Source organism: Dendrobates tinctorius, unplaced genomic scaffold, assembly GCF_039654945.1.
Source record: "Dendrobates tinctorius isolate UK_male_01 unplaced genomic scaffold, ASM3965494v1 ptg000348l, whole genome shotgun sequence".
NCBI classification, from domain to species: domain Eukaryota; kingdom Metazoa; phylum Chordata; class Amphibia; order Anura; family Dendrobatidae; genus Dendrobates; species Dendrobates tinctorius.
In genome coordinates, this window is record NW_027362014.1 from 75,598 (window position 1) to 94,659 (window position 19,062).

At 52.1% G+C, this 19,062-nt stretch overlaps 1 long non-coding RNA gene across 2 annotated transcripts in view; it reads left to right on the plus strand.

Annotated features, from left to right (window-relative positions):
- Positions 1-18,587, plus strand: part of LOC141075020 (uncharacterized) — a 45,002-nt gene extending 26,415 nt beyond the window's left edge. The window contains exons 2-4 of one of the 2 annotated variants that reach the window (XR_012227261.1): positions 5,940-6,068; positions 6,180-6,327; positions 15,491-18,587. This is a non-coding gene — a long non-coding RNA (uncharacterized lncRNA). Of the gene's footprint in view, positions 1-5,939; positions 6,069-6,179; positions 6,764-15,490 lie in introns of those variants that run through there. The other variant, XR_012227260.1, reaches the window with a different exon arrangement.
- The last annotated feature ends 475 nt before the right edge of the window (positions 18,588-19,062 follow it).

Here is a 19,062-nt window from a genome sequence, read left to right on the forward strand (position 1 = left end):
TGTCTCAGGTTGTGGTAGTAATGGTGCGGGGTGACTGGTGACGCCTCGCTCTCCGTGTTGGCTCCTCATTACCTGTCTCAGGTGGTGGTAGTAATGGTGCGGGGTGACTGGTGACGCCTCGCTCTCCGTGTTGGCTCCTTGTTACCTGTCTCAGGTTGTGGTAGTAATGGTGCGGGGTGACTGGTGACGCCTCGCTCTCCGTGTTGGCTCCTTGTTACCTGTCTCAGGCGGTGGTAGTAATGGTGCGGGGTGACTGGTGACTCCTCGCTCTCCGTGTTGGCTCCTTGTTACCTGTCTCAGGTTGTGGTAGTAATGGTGCGGGGTGACTGGTGACGCCTCGCTCTCCGTGTTGGCTCCTTGTTACCTGTCTCAGGCGGTGGTAGTAATGGTGCGGGGTGACTGGTGACGCCTCGCTCTCCGTGTTGGCTCCTTGTTACCTGTCTCAGGGTGTGGTAGTAATGGTGCGGGGTGACTGGTGACTCCTCGCTCTCCGTGTTGGCTCCTTGTTACCTGTCTCAGGTTGTGGTAGTAATGGTGCGGGGTGACTGGTGACGCCTCGCTCTCCGTGTTGGCTCCTGGTTACCTGTCTCAGGCGGTGGTAGTAATGGTGCGGGGTGACTGGTGACTCCTCGCTCTCCGTGTTGGCTCCTGGTTACCTGTCTCAGGCGGTGGTAGTAATGGTGCGGGGTGACTGGTGACGCCTCGCTCTCCGTGTTGGCTCCTTGTTACCTGTCTCAGGTTGTGGTAGTAATGGTGCGGGGTGACTGGTGACGCCTCGCTCTCCGTGTTGGCTCCTTGTTACCTGTCTCAGGTTGTGGTAGTAATGGTGCTGGGTGACTGGTGACGCCTCGCTCTCCGTGTTGGCTCCTTGTTACCTGTCTCAGGTTGTGGTAGTAATGGTGCGGGGTGACTGGTGACGCCTCGCTCTCCGTGTTGGCTCCTCATTACCTGTCTCAGGTGGTGGTAGTAATGGTGCGGGGTGACTGGTGACGCCTTGCTCTCCGTGTTGGCTCCTTGTTACCTGTCTCAGGTTGTGGTAGTAATGGTGCGGGGTGACTGGTGACGCCTCGCTCTCCGTGTTGGCTCCTTGTTACCTGTCTCAGGCGGTGGTAGTAATGGTGCGGGGTGACTGGTGACGCCTCGCTCTCCGTGTTGGCTCCTTGTTACCTGTCTCAGGGTGTGGTAGTAATGGTGCGGGGTGACTGGTGACGCCTCGCTCTCCGTGTTGGCTCCTTGTTACCTGTCTCAGGTTGTGGTAGTAATGGTGCGGGGTGACTGGTGACGCCTCGCTCTCCGTGTTGGCTCCTCATTACCTGTCTCAGGTGGTGGTAGTAATGGTGCGGGGTGACTGGTGACGCCTCGCTCTCCGTGTTGGCTCCTTGTTACCTGTCTCAGGTTGTGGTAGTAATGGTGCGGGGTGACTGGTGACGCCTCGCTCTCCGTGTTGGCTCCTTGTTACCTGTCTCAGGTTGTGGTAGTAATGGTGCGGGGTGACTGGTGACTCCTCGCTCTCCGTGTTGGCTCCTCATTACCTGTCTCAGGTGGTGGTAGTAATGGTGCGGGGTGACTGGTGACGCCTCGCTCTCCGTGTTGGCTACTTGTTACCTGTCTCAGGTTGTGGTAGTAATGGTGCGGGGTGACTGGTGACGCCTCGCTCTCCGTGTTGGCTCCTCATTACCTGTCTCAGGTGGTGGTAGTAATGGTGCGGGGTGACTGGTGACGCCTCGCTCTCCGTGTTGGCTCCTTGTTACCTGTCTCAGGTTGTGGTAGTAATGGTGCGGGGTGACTGGTGACGCCTCGCTCTCCGTGTTGGCTCCTCGCTCCTCATTATCTGTCTCAGGCGGTGGTAGTAATGGTGCGGGGTGACTGGTGACTCCTCACTCTCCGTGTTGGCTCCTCACTCCTCATTACCTGTCTCAGGTGGTGGTAGTAATGGTGCGGGGTGACTGGTGTTGGCAGTGATGTCTCGCTCCTCATTACCTGTAATGTTATCTCTCGGCAGTCCCCCATTTCCCGCTGTCTCAGGTGGTGGTGTGACTGGTGTTGGCAGTGATGTCTCGCTCCTCATTACCTGTAATGTTATCTCTCGGCGGCCCCCCATTTCCCGCTGTCTCAGGTGGTGTGACTGGTGTTGGCAGTGATGTCTCGCTCCTCATTACCTGTAATGTTATCTCTCGGCAGTCCCCCATTTCCCGCTGTCTCAGGTGGTGGTGTGACTGGTGTTGGCAGTGGTGTCTCGCTCCTCATTACCTGTAATGTTATCTCTCGCCAGTCCCCCATTTCCCGCTGTCTCAGGTGGTGGTAGTGACTGGTGGCGGCAGTGATGTCTCGCTCCTCATTACCTGTAATGTTATCTCTCGGCAGTCCCCCATTTCCCGCTGTCTCAGGTGGTGTGACTGGTGGCGGCAGTGATGTCTCGCTCCTCATTACCTGTAATGTTATCTCTCGGCAGTCCCCCATTTCCCGCTGTCTCAGGTGGTGGTGTGACTGGTGGCGGCAGTGATGTCTCGCTCCTCATTACCTGTAATGTTATCTCTCGGCAGTCCCCCATTTCCCGCTGTCTCAGGTGGTGGTGTGACTGGTCTTGGCAGTGATGTCTCGCTCCTCATTACCTGCAATGTTATCTCTCGGCAGTCCCCCATTTCCCGCTGTCTCAGGTGGTGGTGTGACTGGTGTTGGCAGTGATGTCTCGCTCCTCATTACCTGTAATGTTATCTCTCGGCAGTCCCCCATTTCCCGCTGTCTCAGGTGGTGTGACTGGTGGCGGCAGTGATGTCTCGCTCCTCATTACCTGTAATGTTATCTCTCGGCAGTCCCCCATTTCCCGCTGTCTCAGGTGGTGGTGTGACTGGTGGTGGCAGTGATGTCTCGCTCCTCATTACCTGTAATGTTATCTCTCGGCAGTCCCCCATTTCCCGCTGTCTCAGGTGGTGACTGGTGGCGGCAGTGATGTCTCGCTCCTCATTACCTGTAATGTTATCTCTCGGCAGTCCCCCATTTCCCGCTGTCTCAGGTGGTGGTGTGACTGGTGTTGGCAGTGATGTCTCGCTCCTCATTACCTGTAATGTTATCTCTCGGCAGTCCCCCATTTCCCGCTGTCTCAGGTGGTGGTAGTGACTGGTGTTGGCAGTGATGTCTCGCTCCTCAGTACCTGTAATGTTATCTCTCGGCAGTCCCCCATTTCCTGCTGTCTCAGGTGGTGGTGTGACTGGTGTTGGCAGTGATGTCTCGCTCCTCATTACCTGTAATGTTATCTCTCGGCGGCCCCCCATTTCCCGCTGTCTCAGGTGGTGGTGTGACTGGTGTTGGCAGTGATGTCTCGCTCCTCATTACCTGTAATGTTATCTCTCGGCGGCCCCCCCATTTCCCGCTGTCTCAGGTGGTGGTGTGACTGCTGTTGGCAGTGATGTCTCGCTCCTCATTACCTGTAATGTTATCTCTCGGCAGTCCCCCATTTCCTGCTGTCTCAGGTGGTGGTGTGACTGGTGTTGGCAGTGATGTCTCGCTCCTCATTACCTGTAATGTTATCTCTCGGCAGTCCCCCATTTCCTGCTGTCTCAGGTGGTGGTGTGACTGGTGTTGGCAGTGATGTCTCGCTCCTCATTACCTGTAATGTTATCTCTCGGCGGCCCCCCATTTCCCGCTGTCTCAGGTGGTGGTGTGACTGGTGTTGGCAGTGATGTCTCGCTCCTCATTACCTGTAATGTTATCTCTCGGCAGTCCCCCATTTCCCGCTGTCTCAGGTGGTGGTGTGACTGGTGTTGGCAGTGATGTCTCGCTCCTCATTACCTGTAATGTTATCTCTCGGCAGTCCCCCATTTCCCGCTGTCTCAGGTGGTGGTGTGACTGGTGTTGGCAGTGATGTCTCGCTCCTCATTACCTGTAATGTTATCTCTCGGCAGTCCCCCATTTCCCGCTGTCTCAGGTGGTGGTAGTGACTGGTGTTGGCAGTGATGTCTCGCTCCTCATTACCTGTAATGTTATCTCTCGGCAGTCCCCCATTTCCTTCTGTTTCAGGTGGTGGTAGTGACTGGTGGCGGCAGTGATGTCTCGCTCCTCATTACCTGTAATGTTATCTCTCGGCAGTCCCCCATTTCCCGCTGTCTCAGGTGGTGGTGTGACTGGTGTTGGCAGTGATGTCTCGCTCCTCATTACCTGTAATGTTATCTCTCGGCGACCCCCCATTTCCCGCTGTCTCAGGTGGTGTGACTGGTGGTGGCAGTGATGTCTCGCTCCTCATTACCTGTAATGTTATCTCTCGGCGGCCCCCCATTTCCCGCTGTCTCAGGTGGTGTGACTGGTGGCGGCAGTGATGTCTCGCTCCTCATTACCTGTAATGTTATCTCTCGGCGGCCCCCCATTTCCCGCTGTCTCAGGTGGTGTGACTGGTGGTGGCAGTGATGTCTCGCTCCTCATTACCTGTAATGTTATCTCTCGGCATTCCCCCATTTCCCGCTGTCTCAGGTGGTGGTGTGACTGGTGTTGGCAGTGATGTCTCGCTCCTCATTACCTGTAATGTTATCTCTCGGCAGTCCCCCATTTCCCGCTGTCTCAGGTGGTGGTGTGACTGGTGTTGGCAGTGATGTCTCGCTCCTCATTACCTGTAATGTTATCTCTCGGCAGTCCCCCATTTCCTGCTGTCTCAGGTGGTGGTGTGACTGGTATTGGCAGTGATGTCTCGCTCCTCATTACCTGTAATGTTATCTCTCGGCTGCCCCCCATTTCCTGCTGTCTCAGGTGGTGGTGTGACTGGTGGCGGCAGTGATGTCTCGCTCCTCATTACCTGTAATGTTATCTCTCGGCTGCCCCCCATTTCCTGCTGTCTCAGGTGGTGGTAGTGACTGGTAGCGGCAGTGATGTCTCGGTGGCCCGCGGCAGTGGATGCCGTTTGTCACTTGTCATTACCGGCCGTGGCGGCACTGATAATGAGTTGTGTAGCGCTCGGCGTCAGTGCTGCGTGGTCTCGTGCGGCCGCTCTCGTCAGGACCTGACAGCGCCGTTCATCTCACACTAATGTAATTGTCTCTGGCAGAAGAGATTGCAGCGGAGCACCACAAGTGCCAGACGGCCTCGGCTGCTTGCAGATGATGTACCAGGACCCCCGTAGTGAGGATCTACCACCTGCCAGTGCTCCGAGGTCGGCTGACATCCCCACACCTACACGGCAGGTTGTCAGCCCTGTGGTGTTGGGGGATGGGCCCCTCCGTGCGGCGGCCCCCGGCCTGTCTGCCGCTGGTTAATTGCTCTTGACGTGCCGGATCTGATCTGCGATTTTCCTCTTGTTAATTAGACGCCATTAATACTCGGGCTTCTCACCCTGTCAGGATCCATTTATGTCACGTCCGGCACACGGGGCGATGGCGGCTGGGGACGGGCGTCCGCCGTCCTGGGGTCTGTGGCCCACCACTGTTGGTGACCTTATTATCACCTGACGCACGCCCGCCATGGAAAGCTCTGCCTGCCTCCAGGACAACGTGTTCTCGGGTTGGGACTTGTCCCGTAGACGTCTCCAGAAGATGGGGCGGTGCGGCTGTAACGTTACTTCCAGCACTACTACCCCCGTCCCCGACATCACCGGTAACGCTGCTGTGCCGACAGATGAATGTAACGAATATTTGTGGAGCTGAGAACCTGAGGCTTAAACGTGCTGACGGGTGTAATGAGCCCCAGGCAGCTGGGATCGCTCCGGACACCCTTCATTGTGTCGTCATTGTTTCCTCCTCTTTGTTACATTGTTACCAGCTCATCTGTTCCATCATCTATTCAGTCTATGGAGCCTTCAGTATTCGACCTCAGGGCAGCCAATCAGAAAACACCAACTGCGCCCCAATGACGTCCTCCTAATCCCAGTGCCGTCTCCTGCTCCCATACATGCCCTGGGTGAGGTATGCAGGGTCAGGATTTCTGTGCTTAGTCACATGTTTCTATATGTTTTTCAGATCTGCCTCGATCTTGCATTAATAAAGCAAAGGATTCACTTCGGCATCACAAAGGCGAAACTTGCCTGCCATGATGAGGAAAGTCTACAACCTGAATTTTGGCTGCAGAATAGGAGATCAGGACAAGAGGTGGGCTCCACACACATGCTGCAATAGACGAATGTCAAAGATCACGGGGGGGGGTTGTGCTGAACCCACCACGGTGCACCCACCACGCTGCCACCTTTTTGTCACAAACAGCACCCGTCAAGACAACTATGCAATGGACCAACGATTAACAGAGGAGGTCGCGGCTGTGTCCAGTACTAGGCCGGATATTGGGGAACTCACAGTGAGCGTATGGTATATACACCTCCCATACCAACACATGGAATATATGTAAACCCAGGTACGGTAACTGTCAGCTCCACAATAACAAAAATGATCTACTAGCTACCACCACCAGTCGTATATATAGGCCGACTGGGCACACGTTAGTGTATGGCTTTAGGGGTGCAGTTTACAGAACAAGAGGAACAGAACTATTACATTTTATACTTAATCCAGAATGATAGGTAGAGTTTATAAAAAAAGAAAAATACACAAATATGTTCCGAAGGAATAAAACAATGCAAGATATACAATTACATAAAATAAAGGGATGAACAAAAGAAAATGACTAAACCTGATGTCACTGCAATGGCTTGAGAGCTTAGCGGATGGAAGCAATCCGTTTCAGAACATCTGTAAAAGTGGCTCATGCCCACACGGTGATGTATCTTCCGGCATTAAACACAGATCATAATTTTCCTTGTGTTTTTATCAGCACCTAAGTTACACACCTCCCCTTGAGGACCTGACATGGGTCTGTTTGTAAGATGTTCTCAGTCCTTCATGATTTTATGAAATCGTCAAGATTCACGGTGTCGTTGCTCCTGACGATCACAGGACATATATTTTTCTTTATCTTGATTTTACCTTTTCATATATGGAAACTTGGCTGTTGTCCGCTATCTGGCCACTATTAATTTGGGCCTGATTGGCATGTCTCACAGTTATGAAAAAATATGCAAATTCTTCCCCTATTAGTCTTGAAGTTGAGAGTGTGTATCCCATCAATATTGACTGTATACAAACCCCAATATTCATAACTTTCCACCAGTGCCCAAGTGTCTAGTTGCAGATGTCCAGTTTCCCTTGAAGAGAACACTAGTTAATTTATTTTGCTCATTTATATAGCGCCATTAATTCCACAGCACTTTACAAACATTATTGGCACTGTCCCCATTGGGGCTCACAATCTAGAATCCCTATCAGGATGTCTTTGGAATGGGGGAGGAAACCACGCAAACACAGGGAGAACATACATACTCCTTGCTGATGTTGGTGGGTTTTGAAACACTCTGTGCTGCAGTGCTATTCACTGAGCCACCATGCTACTTTCCTTCCAAGGTGTATGATTTTTGCAATAGATATCCTATTTTAATTACCTGTCCACGGCAGGGAGTCTGGGCTTCGAGTTTTAATTAGTTTTCTCACATCTTATCTAAGACTAATTTCTTTACCCCATATGTCAAACGTGGTTTCATTACCCAAAAGAGGTTTAGATTGTCAGCTTTAACTCCCGCTGGAAATTTTAATTTTTTCAATGACCGTGTGCATCACATTTTACACAGTGGTTGGATGGCAAGAGCCAATGTAGGCCTTTTGAAGTCCCAGTGATCTGGAGAGAGCCAACTGATCACACTACCAATTGCTATTTCTGCATAGTTCCCCCCCATTAGGAAAGGAATTTCACGGAAGAAGAATTGAACTTATCCAAACATTACTTCCGCAATACGCCCAGTACCACATACAGAAGAACGACCAATACTCACATATACAGAATGGGTGTAGTAGAACTAAGCAACAGCACGTGTGAAAAAGACTTGGTATACTAATAGATCACAGAATACACATGGGTCAGCAGTGTGATGCAGCAGCAAAAAAGGCAAATACAATTCTAGGATGTATTAACAGAAGCATACAGTCTAGATCACGTGAAGTCATTATTTCCCTCTACTCCTCTTTGGTCAGACCTCATCTGGAATACTGTGTCCAGTTTTGGGCGCCACATTATAAAAACAACATCAACAAACTGGAGCAAGTTCAGAGAAGAGCGACCAGGATGGTGAGCGAACTGCAAAGTATGTCCGGAACGGTTAAAGGATCTGGGAATGTTTATCTGGAAAGAATAAGGCTAAGAAGACACTTATTAGCTGTCTACAAATATCTGAAGAGCTGTCAGTGTAGAGGGATCATCATTATTCTCATCTGTACATGAAAACACAAGAAGCAATGGAATGAAACTGAATAGGAGGAGACACAGATTAGATATTAGAAAAAACTTTTTGACTGTGAAGATGATCAATAAGTGGAACAGGCGGCCATGAGAGGTGGTGAGTTCTCCTTCAATGGAAGTCTTCAGATGCTGGAGAGACATCTGTCTGGGATGATTTACTGACTCCTGCATTGAGCAGGGGGTTGAACACGATGACCCTGGAGGTCCCTTCCAACTCTACCATTTTTCGATTCTATGACTTTCTATCAGCAACATCAACTGAACCACACCATATAGCACAAAGTGACCTAAACGATCTTGTTAGAGATTTGGATCTGCCCAAGAGCAAGAGTAAGGCTGAGCTCTTGCGTTTCCGGCTACAGCAGTAAGGCTGAGCTCTTACGTTTCCAGCTACAGCAGTAAGGCTAAGCTCTTAGGTTCCTGGCTACAGCAGTAAGGCTAAGCTCTTAGGTTCCTGGCTACAACAGTAAGGCTAAGCTCTTAGGTTCCTGGCTACAACAGTAAGGCTAAGCTCTTAGGTTCCTGGCTACAACAGTAAGGCTAAGCTCTTAGGTTCCTGGCTACAACAGTAAGGCTAAGCTCTTAGGTTCCTGGCTACAACAGTAAGGCTAAGCTCTTAGGTTCCTGGCTACAACAGTAAGGCTAAGCTCTTAGGTTCCTGGCTACAACAGTAAGGCTAAGCTCTTAGGTTCCTGGCTACAACAGTAAGGCTAAGCTCTTAGGTTCCTGGCTACAACAGTAAGGCTAAGCTCTTAGGTTCCTGGCTACAACAGTAAGGCTAAGCTCTTAGGTTCCTGGCTACAACAGTAAGGCTAAGCTCTTAGGTTCCTGGCTACAACAGTAAGGCTAAGCTCTTAGGTTCCTGGCTACAACAGTAAGGCTAAGCTCTTAGGTTCCTGGCTACAACAGTAAGGCTAAGCTCTTAGGTTCCTGGCTACAACAGTAAGGCTAAGCTCTTAGGTTCCTGGCTACAACAGTAAGGCTAAGCTCTTAGGTTCCTGGCTACAACAGTAAGGCTAAGCTCTTAGGTTCCTGGCTACAACAGTAAGGCTAAGCTCTTAGGTTCCTGGCTACAACAGTAAGGCTAAGCTCTTAGGTTCCTGGCTACAGCAGTAAGGCTAAGCTCTTAGGTTCCTGGCTACAGCAGTAAGGCTAAGCTCTTAGGTTCCTGGCTACAGCAGTAAGGCTAAGCTCTTAGGTTCCTGGCTACAGCAGTAAGGCTGAGCTCTTAGGTTCCCGGCTACAACAGTACAGCTGAGCTCTTACGTTCCCGGCTACAACAGTACAGCTGAGCTCTTACATTCCTGGCTACAGCAGTTAGGCTGAGAACTTATGTTCCTGGCTACAGCAGTAAGGCTGAGCTCTTAGGTTCCTGGCTACAGCAGTAAGGCTGAGCTCTTACGTTCCTGGCTACAGCAGTAAGGCTGAGCTCTTAGGGTCCCAGCTAGAGCAGTAAGGCTGAGCTCTTAGGTTCCCGGCTACAGCATTAAGACTGAGTTCTTAGGTTCCTGGCTACAACAGTAAGGCTGAGCTCTTACGTTCCCGGCTACAGCAGTAAAGCTGAGTTTTTATGTTCCTGTCTACAACATTAAGGCTAAGCTCTTAGGTTCCTGGCTACAGCAGTAAGGCTGAACTCTTAGGGTCCCAGCTACAGCAGTAAGGCTGAACTCTTAGGTTCCCGGCTACAGCATTAAGACTGAGCTCTTAGGTTCCTGGCTACAGCAGTAAGGCTGAGCTCTTAGGTTCCTGGCTACAGCAGTAAGGCTGAGCTCTTAGGTTCCTGGCTACAGCAGTAAGGCTGAGCTCTTAGGTTCCTGGCTACAGCAGTAAGGCTGAGCTCTTAGGTTCCTGGCTACAGCAGTAAGGCTGAGCTCTTAGGTTCCTGGCTACAGCAGTAAGGCTGAGCTCTTAGGTTCCTGGCTACAGCAGTAAGGCTGAGCTCTTAGGTTCCTGGCTACAGCAGTAAGGCTGAGCTCTTAGGTTCCTGGCTACAGCAGTAAGGCTGAGCTCTTAGGTTCCTGGCTACAGCAGTAAGGCTGAGCTCTTAGGTTCCTGGCTACAGCAGTAAGGCTGAGCTCTTAGGTTCCCGGCTACAGCAGTAAGGCTGAGCTCTTAGGTTCCCCTATACAGCAGTGGAATCTCCTAGTGGGCGATGTGTGCATTTCCTTTCTATGTAACTGTGATAAAGATCTTGTCCAATACGTCTTCATAGAGGACGATCTTATGACGTACGACAACATCAACAGATTACTGAAGGCTCTGAAGATAAGTCATAATCCACAGGAATTGAGGCTCTTCATCAATTCGCCCAAAACAAGCCTAAAAGCAGTCTTTCTGCATAATGGCAATGCGCTACCTTCAGTTCCCGTTAGTTCTGCCGTCCACATGAAAGAAACCTATGACCACATAGAACAGCTGTGGTGGGTCAGAACTATGACCAACATTTGTGGCCCATCTGTGGTGATGTGAAGGTGGCCGCCCTCTGGTGTGGCCTCCAGGCTGGGGACACCCAAGTCCTGCTGCTTACTGTGTGAGTGGTATAGTCACTACAATGCCAGGAAAGAGTAGAGATGTCCGGCATCGGTCACCCACATAGGATTGTGTTACCACCATTACAGATCAAGTTGAGCTTAATAAAGAACTTTGTAAAGTCAATGGATAAGATGCAGAAGCATCAAGAGTCTCATTGATAAATGCCCAAGGCTGAGTGAAGCAAAGATAAAGTAAGGCGTCTATAGTGGACCTCAGAGTCTTCAGCTTCTTCAAGACGAAGAGTTTCTCCATTTGTTGCAGGGAAAGGAAGAGGCTGCATGGGTCACATTCACTTTAGTGGGAACTGAAGAGCAGATAACTATGAAGAGTTGGTGGAAAATCTGAAAACATAAAGATCTTGGCTGTAATGTCCTTGGTCCCTTCACGACATAGGTTGTGTCCCGGCACTCCATGCGGGGCTGGCGATGAGCCCGCATCTTTTCCAGGACATGACTACTGATCTGATCAGTTGACTGTTTCCCTAACAGCCGTGGGTGGAATCGAAATCCACCCGCAGCTGTTAGTCGCATTTTATATGTTAATTTTATCTCGGACAGCGGAATTTAACATGTCCCATCATCGCCCCTGTCACATGATTGCGGGGTGCCGATGGGTTGGCATAACAAGCTGGGGTCTGCAGGAGACCCCTATGGTTGTCATTATCGCTCTGCCGGGCCACCTGGAGGTTGGTGCTCATAGGAGATGACTATTTCTGCTACACAGAGCAGGGCTGCAGCCCTATCTGTAGCACAGATGATCAGACGATCGCAGCTCTCCCATGGGGACTATTGAGGACAGTAAAAAATAGGAAAAAAAAGGGTTTTAAACATATTAAAAAAATTGCCCCCCATTCAAAATAAAATAAGAAAATACACATGTTTGGCATTGATGCGATCAGAATCACCCGCTCTATCAAAATGTAAAAAGAATTAATCCGATCGGCAAACGGCGTAACGAGAAAAAAAATCAAAACACCAGAATTATGTTTTTTGGGGTCACCGCAGCGTTGCAATAACAAGCAATCAAAACCTCGTATCTACTCAAAAATGGTGTCCATAAAAACGCCAGCTTGGTGCAAAATAATAACCCAGATCCTGAAAAATGGAGACGCTACGGGTCTCGGAAAATGACACAAATTTTGCAAATTTTTTTTTTTTTTTTTTTTTAAATCTTTAGAATTTTTTTTCACTACTTAAATAAAAAAGAACCCAGACACGTTTGGTGTCTATGAACTCGTAATGTCCTGGAGAATCATCGTGGCAGGGAAGTTTTTCATTTAGTGAACATGTAAAAAAGAAAAAACAATTGTGGAACTGCACTTTTTTGCAATCTCACAGCACTTGGAGTTTTTTTCCTGTTTTCCAGTACACTATATGGTAAAACCGATGGGGCCGTTCAAAAGTACAGGTCGTCCCGCAAAAAACAAGCCATCACACGGCCATTAAAAAAACTTATGTCCCTGGGAAGAAAGGGAGCAAAAAAGCGGAAAACCCTAAGGTCGTGAAGGGGTTAAAGATTCATTTCTTCTATGCGCATATAGACTTTCTGCCACCAGACTGTGGCGCGATGAGCGCGGCGAGAGGTCACCACGATACTGCCGCTATGGAGGAAAGACATCAAGGACAATGGAGTCCATCAATGCTGCCGATCACTGCGGACGAGACGATGCCGGAGACAGTCATCACTGAATGCGGGGCAAACGCAGAGCAATTTCTGTAACCGTATAATTCTCAACAGTGCTCCAGAGCTTCACTCACAATTCTGCTCACTTCAGATCTCTAATATGCCAGCCAGAGTCTGTCGCACCGGACACATTGCCAGCAGATGTGTGAGGAGGCCGCGTCATATCGGCCGCCATGGACTAGGTAATGCTCCGTAATAGAACTATCATCATTTCCTCTGCCCTTGTGAGATGTCAGCTGAGCTCAGTCTGGGTCAGCGCTGGCGGCCGCCGGTTGTGGCTTCGGCTCGTTCCCTGTGCGGCAGCAATGTTCTCTGCCTGTAATAACCGTCATTACAGTGCGGCCCTGTAATGAGACCTACATTCTCCGGCAGAACAGCGCTCTCCGGGTCGGGGTCTTCATAGGATGCAGCGCAGACCCGACCTACAGCCCAGAGGGCTGCGTGAGGTGGAGTGGCCCCTCAGTATCGGGTGGAGTGGCCCCTCAGTATCGGGTGAAACGGCCCCTGTGTGTCAGGTGGAGTGGTTCTGTGTGTCAGGTGCAGTGACCCCTCAATATCAGGTGGGGCGGCCCCTATGTGTCAGGTGGAGTGGTTCTGTGTGACTGTGGATGGCCCCTGTGTGTCAGGTGGAGTGGTTCTGTGTGACGGTGGGTGGCCCGTCTCCTGTGTGATGGTGGGGTGGCCCCTTAATATCAGGTGGGGTGGCGCCTCGGTGCCAGTCGGAGGGTACAGTGCTTCTGTGATGATGCTCGTTTCCCCCCAGCAGTGATGGCTGCATCTGGAGCTCTTTTAGGAGGTGTAAGGGCCCCGTTTCCTTGCTGTCGGGAGACACCTTTAAAGCTCCGGTCTCTGATTTTTCTGTTGTCCGCTGTTCTCACATGTACGTCTGCGTTCACACGCTGCGGTTTGCAGTTTTGGGGGTATTTATAACATGGATTCTGTTGGATGTCGCTCAGGCCAGATATTTTGTCGCCCGTTTTGGACTTTTGGGGGGTCAGATGCATTTTCTGAAACCTGTCTGTTATAAATGTATGAAAATCTGACGTTCATAGAGAAGTGTGCTGTGCCGTGGCCTCACTGACTCCTCGCCCGCCACCCACGCTCCTCCCCTGACACTATAGATGCTACCGCTCCTCGCTGACACCTCTCCTGCCACCCACGCTCATCCCCTGACACTATAGATGCCACCGCTCCTCACTGACACCTCACCTGCCACCCACGCTCATCCCCTGACACTATACATGCCACCGCTCCTCACTGACACCTCTCCTGCCACCCACGCTCATCCCCTGACACTATAGATGCCACCGCTCCTCACTGACACCTCACCTGCCACCCACGCTCATCTCGTGACACTATACATGCCACCGCTCCTCACTGACACCTCACCTGCCACCCACACTCATCCCCTGACACTATAGATGCCACCGCTCCTCGCTGACACCTCGCCTGCCACCCACGCTCATCCCCTGACACTATAGATGTCACTGCTCCTCACTGACACCTCACCTGCCACCCACGCTCATCTCGTGACACTATACATGCCACCGCTCCTCACTGACACCTCACCTGCCACCCACACTCATCCCCTGACACTATAGATGCCACCGCTCCTCGCTGACACCTCGCCTGCCACCCACGCTCATCCCCTGACACTATAGATGTCACTGCTCCTCACTGACACCTCGCCTGCCACCCACGCTCATCCCCTGACACTATAGATGCCACCGCTCCTCACTGACACCTCACCTGCCACCCACGCTCATCTCGTGACACTATACATGCCACCGCTCCTCACTGACACCTCACCTGCCACCCACACTCTAGATGCCACCGCTCCTCGCTGACACCTCGCCTGCCACCCACGCTCATCCCCTGACACTATAGATGCCACCGCTCCTCACTGACACCTCGCCTGCCACCCACGCTCATCCCCTGACACTATAGATGCCACCGCTCCTCACTGACACCTCGCGCGCAACCCACGTTCATCCCCTGACACCATAGATGCCACCGCTCCTCGCTGATGCCTCGCCTGCCACCCTCGCTCATCCCCTGACACTATAGATGCCACCGCTCCTCACTGACACCTCGCCCGCAACCCACGCTCATCCCCTGACACCATAGATGCCACTGCTCACGGACGCCTCGCCCGCCACCCACGCTCATCCCCTGACACTATAGATGTCACTGCTTCTCGCTGACACCTCGCCCGCCACCCACGCTCATCCCCTGACACTATAGATGCCACCGCTCCTCGCTGATGCCTCGCCTGCCACCCACGCTCATCCCCTGACACTATAAATGCCACTGCTCCTCACTGACGCCTCGCCCGCCACCCCCACTCATCCCCTGACACTATAGATGCCACCGCTCCTCACTGATGCCTTGCCCGCCACCCACGCTCATCCCCTGACACCATAGATGCCACTGCTCACTGACGCCTCGCCCGCCACCCACGCTCATCCCCTGACACTATAGATGCCACTGCTCCTCGCTGACACCTCGCCTGCCACCCACGCTCATCCCCTGACACTATAGATGCCACCGCTCCTCGCTGACACCTCGCCCGCCACCCACGCTCATCCCCTGACACTATAGATGCCACCGCTCCTCGCTGACACCTCGCCTGCCACCCACGCTCATCCCTTGACACTATAAATGCCACTGCTCCTCACTGACGCCTCGCCCTCCACCCGCGCTCATCCCCTGACACTATAAATGCCACCGCTCCTCACTGACGCCTCGCCCGCCACCCACGCTCATCCCCTGACACTATAGATGCCACCGCTCCTCACTGACGCCTCGCCCGCCACGCACGCTCATCCCCTGACACTATAGATGCCACTGCTCCTCACTGACGCCTTGCCAGCATCTTCACTCTCATCCCCTGTGTGATGGTGTGATATGCTATGTGGATATCATTTTGTATATATTTCTATTTCACTTATTTTCATAGTGTTTTCCTTGTATGTCTACAGCCTGACTGTATCTGTCTCTTGATGACCCCCTGTAGTTCCTTAATCCCCAAGGCTCCTTTTTTCTCCTCTGGGAGGCCTGCAAACCGCCCCAACCTGTCTAACTACCCCTGGACACAAGGGAGGGGGTGGGGAGGACAGGAGCTGGACAGGTCAGTTCCTGTGTGGAGAGCATCGTGTAAAGACTGTATCACAGAAAGAAGGAAGCGTTTGGACCCATTTTATCCTCTGGTGCTAGAGTTTTGGAATCTCATCTCCCTGGACATTTTATCCTGTTACTGGACTGCATTCTTGTTCTGGACAATTGCATCCTCAGTGTGGGGGATTGTTTATGGACCTTCTAATTTTGCCTGTAATAAAGGTCTTGGGATTGTTCACACTTCCCTCGCTCTGTTAATTGTGTGGTATCGAAGAAGGACCCTGTGACACCCTGACACTACAGATGCCACCACTCCTCCCTGATGCCTTGCCAGCCTCCCCACACTCATCCCCTGACACTACAGATGCCACCGCTCCTCCCTGATGCCTTGCCAGCATCTCCACACATCCTCTGACACTACAGATGCCACCACTCCTCCCTGATGCCTTGCCAGCATCTCCACACTCCTCCTCTGACACTACAGATGCCACCACTCCTCCTTGATGCCTTGCCAGCCCCCCCACACTCATACCCTGACAATACAGATGCCACCTCTCCTCCCTGATGCCTTGCCAGCCTCCCCACACTCATCCAATGGCACTACAGATGCCACCTGTCCTCCCTGATGCCTTGCCATCCTCTCCACAATCATCCCCTGACACTACGGATGCCACCACTCCTTGCTGACACCTCGCCTGCCTCCCCACACTCATCCCCTGACACTACAGATGCCACCTCTCCTCCCTGATGCCTTGCCAGCATCTCCACAATCATCCTCTGATGCTACAGATGCCACCACTCCTCCCTGATGCCTTGCCAGCATCTCCACACTCCTCCTCTGACACTACAGATGCCACCTCTCCTCCCTGATGCCTTGCCAGCATCTCCACACTCATCCAATGGCACTACAGATGCCACCACTCCTTGCTAACACCTCACCCGCCTCCCTGCACTCATCCACTGGCACTACAGATGCAACCTGTCCTCCCTGATGCCTTGCCAGCCTCCCCACACTCATCCAATGGCACTACAGATGCCACCTGTCCTCCCTGATGTCTTGTCAGCCTCCTCACACTCATCCTCTGGCACTACAGATGCCACCTCTCCTCCCTGATGCCTTGCCAGCCTCCTCACGCTCATCCCCTGACACTACAGATGCCACCACTCCTCCCTGATGCCTTGACAGCATCTCCACACTCATCCCCTGACGCTACAGATGCCACCACTCCTCCCTGATGCCTTGCCAGCATCTCCACACTCATACCCTGACACTACAGATGCCACCACTCCTCCCTGATGCCTTGCCAGCCTCCTCACGGTCATCCCCTGACACTACAGATGCCACCACTCCTCCCTGATGCCTTGCCAGCATCTCCACACTCATACCCTGACACTACAGATGCCACTACTCCTCCCTGATGCCTTGCCAGCATCTCCACACTCATACCCTGACACTACAGATGCCACCTCTTCTCCCTGATGCCTTGCCAGCCTCCCCACACTCATCCTCTGACACTACAGATGCCACCTCTCCTCCTTGATGCCTTGCCAGCCTCCTCACACTCATCCCCTGACACTACAGATGCCACCACTCCTCCCTGATGCCTTGACAGCATCTCCACACTCATCCCCTGACACTACAGATGCCACCACTCCTCCCTGATGCCTTGCCAGCCTCCTCACGCTCATCCCCTGACACTACAGATGCCACCACTCCTCCCTGATGCCTTGCCAGCATCTCCACACTCATCCCCTGACACTACAGATGCCACCACTCCTCCCTGATGGCTTGCCAGCATCTCCACACTCATCCCCTGACACTACAGATGCCACCTCTTCTCCCTGATGCCTTACCAGCCTCCCCACACTCATCCTCTGACACTACAGATGCCACCTCTCCTCCTTGATGCCTTGCGAGCCTCCTCACTCTCATCCCCTGACACTACAGATACCACCACTCCTCCCTGATGCCTTGCCAGCATCTCCACACTCATACCCTGACACTACAGATACCACCACTCCTTGCTCACACCTCACCCGCCTCCCTGCACTTATACCCTGACACTACAGATGCCACCACTCCTCCCTGATGTCCATAATGACTTCAGACACGAGAATTACTTAACCCCATTACTGTCGCCCCAGAGCCGCAGGTAAATGTCAGCGCAGCTTAATTGATATTAGCGAGGAGCCGCGCTCGCACCACAACCCCCATCAATGCCGCGAGCTCCAGTGCTGGGAGGGGTAGGAGCGGCTGAAGCGTACATCTGCAGATATATGTGTACCGATCCTTGCCTCTCCAGGCCGCAGCCGTCCCGGTCCCGGTTGTGCAGGGGAGTATCTGGCCATCGTGATCGCACCTGTACTTTGTGCTCAGCCGGGAAATCTCCATTACTCCCAGCACTGCTGAGACATTTATTATTATTTTATTATTATAGCGCCATTTCTTCCATGGCGCTTTACATGTGAGGAGGGGTGTACATAATACATACAAGTACAGTAATCTTAAACAATACAAGTCACGACTGGTCCAGGATGAGAGAGGACCCTGCCCACGAGGGCTCACAATCTACAAGGGATGGGTGAGAATACAGTAGGCGAGGGTAGAGCTGGTCGTGCAGCGGTTTGGTCGATCGGTGGTTACTGCAGGTTGTAGGCTTGTCGGAAGAGGTGGGTCTTCAGGCTCTTTTTGAAGGTTTCCATGGTAGGCGAGAGGCTATGTTTGGGTAGAGAGATCCAGAGTACGGGGGAAGCACGAGAGAAATCTTGTATGCGATTGTGGGAAGAGGAGATAAGAGGGGAGTAGAGAAGGAGATCTTGTGAGGATTGGAGGTTGTGTGCAGGTAAGTACCGGGAGACGAGGTCACAGATGTACGGAGGGCTCAGGTTGTGGATGGCTTTGTATCATGGTTAGGGTTTTGAACTGGAGTCTTTGGGTAATGGGAAGCCAGTGCAGGGATTAGCAGAGGGGAGAGGCTGGGGAATTGATGGCAGGAGGTCTTCAGTCTGGACATAACCCTGCCAGATAATCAGTAAGACTTTGGCCCCAATTCATCAAGACCAAGGTTTCTTCGATGAGATGGAGTCAGACGCTCCTGATCATGAAGTGGTGCATGCCTCTTAATGGATGGGGAGCGCCAGACCAGTGGCAGCCCTCCATGTGCCGCACCAGTCAGGGATGGGGAGTGAGATTTCTGATGTACGGAACCTCACGGCTCGTCATGACTTGGACCAGCCATGGTGTTACGCATCTGTCTCGCCCAAAATTGTTGGAGTTTGTAGAAGATGGGGCGAAAACACAAAATTACACCAAAATTTTGCAACTTTTCAAAGCAATTTATGGCACAATTCTTAGATGAATCAGGACCCTTGTGTGGATGCAACTCGCCATCCATCAAGCTCCACAACCTCCCCATATCAGACCGGATGGCGAAGGTGCAGGTCTGGTGCAGTCTCTAATAACCACTGGTC